Source organism: Corvus brachyrhynchos, unplaced genomic scaffold (assembly GCF_000691975.1).
Source record: "Corvus brachyrhynchos isolate BGI_N302 unplaced genomic scaffold, ASM69197v1 scaffold490, whole genome shotgun sequence".
Taxonomy (NCBI): domain Eukaryota; kingdom Metazoa; phylum Chordata; class Aves; order Passeriformes; family Corvidae; genus Corvus; species Corvus brachyrhynchos.
The window spans coordinates 976,105-981,816 of NW_008235774.1; positions in this window are offsets into that span (position 1 = coordinate 976,105).

Consider the following 5,712-nt stretch of genomic DNA (forward strand, 5'->3'; position numbering starts at 1 on the left):
GGAAAGAGCATGCTTAAAATGAGAACATTGACCTTTTGGGCACCACTGGGGACTGCAGGGTTGGAGTAGAAGGGAGGCAAAAAGGGACTAAAAAATGCATCCATTTGGGTAATCTTCAGTTTCAGAGCAGGACAGATGTTTGAGACTATGATGAGGCATTGCTATTGCCGGACTGTCACCTTTCAAAAATTTGGGAAAAAGATGACATGCAGTTTGTTTTTTAAGTAACCTTTACCAAAGAGCCCATTCGTGCCAAGTTTTCACTGCATCGTATCATGCAGCTCGTGCAGCTTTGATCCAGCACAGAGCTTACTTGAAGTTGATTTAATATCTCAGGGAATCACAGCATCCTTGATTCCAACCAAAACGTGCCAGCCAATGTTCTTGACATTGCTGTTGCTTATTGTGCTGCCCATTTGACTGGATTGTTATTGTTCAGATTCCTTTCTGGTTTTGTAATGGCTGCATTTCACATTAAAGTTCAATGGTTTAATTAAGGAAATGACTGAATAGGAAGTTACTGTAACCATGATTTCAGCTGTTGAAGAAAGATTTGCCCTACACGTGAGGAGATTTGTGAACCTAAGCTTTTTGCTAAATGAGCAACATCTCCACATTGTTTTTTAAACCACTGATATTCAGATTAATAAATCACACAATTTTCCTTCTCTTTATGGAAGTTTATTAGTTTGTTTCCATGCACATAGTATAGCACAGTGTCTTTCACTGAAGCATGGTTTTAAACAGAGATTATTTCATTTGCAAGTTTCTTTGAGATCTGAAGACAAAACTAAGGACATTCTGTGTTTGCGAATGTCTCTCAAAATGAGAACATTTTATGTGCAGCTACGTAAACTCCCGAGTAACTGCTTACTTTCAGTTTTGAGGCTGGTCAGGACTCTGCAGTCAGACTGCATCTTCATTTTGCTGTTCCCTTGGCAGTTGGGTGGGATTTAGAAGTTCTGCCTCTTTTCCCAGGTCTAGCCGATCCTGTTATGTGTCACAGCTGCTCTCTAGATCAAGACTAAGAAATTAGGAAAGAACTAGAATTAGGAAAAAATATATATGTATATCTACAGATTTAAACTGTATCAGTTTTCTTTTCCACTTCATAGCACACCCGCATAAGGCAGTTGATTCAGTCCAGCTAAGAAGTGTGGTAATGTCTGCTTTGAAGGGTGGAATAAGTGGCTGGCATGGATGTGGAGAGGGAATGCTATGGCAGGGAGAGACATCTCTTAAATCAGGTCTGCTACAACTGAAGTCTCAGTGAAGAAAAGGAGCTCACATCTATTCAAGTAGTCCCAAATCCCCATTCTGCCAAAGGGTGTGTTTATTAGTTTGATCAACTACCAAATAATTACAGTGGTGCAGTAAATAGTATTAAATACTATCTGTCTTCTGAAGTCTGGAGTTTCTCAGCTTGAAAAGGCAGGGTTCTCCCCCCCTCTTCCCTCCATATATTTACTTTATAGTTTACAGTTCATGAAAGAAGCAAGAAGGAGGAGGAGGAGTAGTTCAGCACAAACTGAGATCCGCAGGTAGATACCATAAAATAATTTCCATTGTAGGGTGAGCTGCCTCGCAGGCAATCGACAGTGTCAGTCAAGAACTAGCTGGTAGTTAATGAGAGGCACATTGCCTGGCTGGTTTAGCATTTTAACAAAGGAGTTCTAGCACAGTTTTGATTCAACTCGAGTTGTATCAGCCAAACATAATAGAAAATCGGTAATTAGACAATTTTAAGTATTTAAACCAAGTGTAGTTGAGGAATCTAAAATATAGATTATAAGAGGATGTACTATTTTAAATGGAAATGTTATGGTAATACATTCTAGAATTAACCTTTTAGTTAATTTAAGACTGCCTTTTGTTTTGTTAAAAAATTAAAGGTCGTCAACATTGGTGACATTTCAAAGACTTAACCTGATTTTTTTAGTGGAAATAAACAGGGTTTTTTTGTATCCTACAATGACATTAGTAAAAACTACAGCAAGGAAGCTCAACATGAGTTGTTTTTTGTGATTCTGCTTAGGCTGATTTGTGGCCAGATATTATATATTTTGATACAAAATATGTAATATTATTGTTTAATTTTTTTTAATGAAGATGCAAACTGGACTTTTATTTTGCAGTTTAAGTAATTTCTATCTCGAAGGGTTAGCTTCTCGTATTTTTTTTTTCCATTCTGTGAGAATGAAGAAAGAACAATTTGGTCAAATCCGCTGGTGAAACCAATGCTTAGCCTACTGAATATAGTCACCAAGGGATTAATGCAGCTCTCTTGTCTTTTTTTCACTCTGGCTTAGTTCCTGCAAAATCATGTGCCTACATGATTTACTCCCATGAACTGTGATATTGCATGTCGTCTCGAGGAAAAAAACGTTTATTCTTTCTCAAGTTACCGACTACTGAATCAGATTTAAGAAAATCAAAGACCTCCTAGTGTCAGAAAAAGTTGGGAGTTAGTTTCTGGTGGCAAGAGCAGTTGAAGTTAGTATTTCAACGTAAGGATTTTTCTTCACTCATACCTGCTGTCATTACATTTGTAGTTGATTTTAGAACACTCCTTTTCTCTGGGTAATGTCACTTCCATACATGCAAGCACAGAAGTTAAGGGTGTGCTTACACAGTCTGAGGCACTGTTGGGGACAACCCTTTTGTGGAACGAAGTAGCAACTTTAGTGGAAATATAATGAACAAGGGGATTAAAATGGAAGCATTTAGGCATATTTAGATTTTCAACTTTCATGTCTCTTAAGTGATGTCTGTAATTCTGATGAAAATTCTTCTTGAGTTGTGAAACAGTGGGCTCTACTCAGAAAACAATCTGAAATTCCTTGGACGCAAAATGTATTTTTTCACTTAGTGCAGAATGTGATTTATATAACATCTCAGCTGACATGATCTGACATGTTTTTATGAATTCCTTTGCAAGGCAAAAGTGCCTCTAGTTGCAATTTATAGTAATGAGACTGTCTGCTGTAAAGTAACTGATTACACTAGAGGTATCTTCTTATACAGAGGTATAAGAAGCAGGCATGTTTGCCTTTCCAAGTCATTACCCTTTCCTTGCTTCTGGAGTACCTAAGCCTGTGTTCTAGAGCAATGGTATCTGTGGGTCTCCAGAAGCATTCTGTTTGTCCAAGCACATTTTTGTGTACTTCACCAAATACAGTCACATGGTGTTTTGGACTGGAGTTCAGCTAACTAGGTTGAATACTATATCTGACAGAAAAATTTGAAAAATACAACAAAGCTCCATCTGTAATTAAGTAAACAAATATTTACATGAGAACTTTTCAATGATCTTTAGAATAGTGAATGGTAAATTGTGTCTTGGGGTCAAAAGCAATATTATGATAGTGCCCTGTTGTCTTCATTATGTACTTATGGATTATATTAGGGGACAACTGGACCAGGCCCTGAAGTGGGCAGTTGTTTACCTGTGGTTTTGATGGATAAGTAGCAAAAGCCTGATATATATGCATGGGCATATATTCACAGATACATGTTAAAATACTATTGAGAAAATTATCCAAATTTAATTCCTGCTAGAAGAAGATCATCTGTTTCCTCCTAGTAAGTACTCATAGAAAGTTCCCGTAGCCATTTGCTGAAATAATTTTTGTCTTAGAGCCCCATTCAGCAAACACAGCTGGGAGTTTTGCTCCCAGAGAAATGAGTGTAGCAAGCTGTACTTGCAAGCACGGAAACATTGTGAAGATCTGGTCCCTGAGGAGCTTAGTGCAAAATTCTTTTTGAACATCCCAGAATGGAGAAAATCCTGACTATGCAGAGCCTCTGAGAAGAGCTGCAATAGTGGAAGATAGGGGAAGAAGTTGCCAAGGCAGTGAAGAACTTCAAAGAACACTGGAACTGGGGGCGAAAGTTCAGCCTAATTCTTGTGTTATCTGAACTTGCTCACCCACCTCACTTGCAGTGCATCTGCATAACATGTCTGGGGTCTGGTTGTTGCAATAACTTCACTTTTCTGGAATATGACTGGAAATGTATTGTTTAAAAAATGGTTGTCAGTGAAAATGTTTCAAGTCAAATTCCATGAGGGAGCCCTAGACTGAGCGCAGACACCCAGCCTCCTCCCAGGAGGGACGCGCACGTTCCCACCTTGCCTTCCCCCAGTTGTGTGCTCCTGCCACTTAACTTGTGATGGTCTTGTTAGACACCTCAGTGACCCAACTCAACTCCCTGCCATAGCAGAAAGAAAAGCTGCTGGGTTAGTGACTTGAATCAGTAAGCAAAAGAAACAGTGGATTAATAAGCAAAGAGCTCGTAACCATGAAGCTCAGAGCCAGGAGGGGGGAGAGGACTAGAAGTTTTCTTCCTTTTCAGCATCTCTGAGCATTAAATATATTGAGGAATAAACTCAGTAAGTCACAAAAGCACAATGTAAGTGCTTTCATTCTGGGTGAAATCTGGGACCTGCTGGTAAATCTCCTATTGATCAGACATCAGACCAGGATTTCATTCCAGGTTTTATCTTTGATTTATGTGAATTGATATTGGTGAGCAGACCTGTGAAATATGGTTGTGCAGTATCTGATAAATACTTGGAATCCAACTCAAGAGCATGTGTTGAAAACAACTCTAAGAATCTATTTACCTAAATAAATGTAAAGCTTAATTATGATGCGATAAAATATTTTCCCACCATGATTTGTGCTGCTGCCAGCAGCCCATGACACTTAGTATGGAACATTAGTAAATAAGTCTATGAGTTACTACCTGAAATAAATTGTCCTAGCCATCTTGATTAATTTACTGATTACTGAACATAAATATTCAGATTGTATCTGAATTTAAAATTACAGAAACTCAAATGCTGACTGTGAAGACACAGACTTGGGGTAGCAATGCATTTGGTTGCTAGTTTAGCTCAGAGCAGAAGTGGCAGGAACCCCCTGTTTGCAGCTGATGGATATACAGTGTGTCAAAAGATGGCCTTGGTGTTCAGCTCCTGCTTTTCACCCATCTGTGATGCATCCCTACACTCTACACCTTCAGGATCCTATAGCCCTTTGGGGAAGGGCTGCATCAGCAGGAGCTACAACCTTCTTTCACCTCTGAGAGTGGGCTCTGCAGGTTACTGGCACGTGAGAAACCTTCCACTGCCAATGCTGAGTGCCTTGATGGTGGAGGTCTTTCATTGCTATGACCATGAGCCAGATGACCTTTATGAGCACTGAATTTACATGGGAGGAAGAATTTTCTTATTCTGAAGATGTATCTGTTGATCATTTTGTTCTGTGTTATATTGATGTTGTGGAGGTGCTGCAGATGTAGCAAGTACACAGTTTCAAAACTTAGAGGGGTAGAGCATGTACTTTTCGAGGAAAAATACAATTTACAGCTTCTTTGGCAGACGGAAATCCATAATGCCTCTCAGAGATGTAAGGTATTCCAGGTACTTCAGGAACAATTCTATCAAGGTTTATGTGGATATTTTTATTTTAAAGATAATGAAAATGAGATAAGATTAAGGCTCATTATTGAACGTTTGCTTAACTTCTGACACACTACTTTGTTTCTTCACTTTGTACTCTAAATTAGGTCATTAAAATCAGATTGTGCATTATAAACAAACATCTTTCTGTTTATATGTGATTATAAAACAAACATGGAGGGTAAAGGCTGTAATTTTGAAACAGATAAAATTTATATGCCCCTTTGAAATCTATATGGAAATTAGTT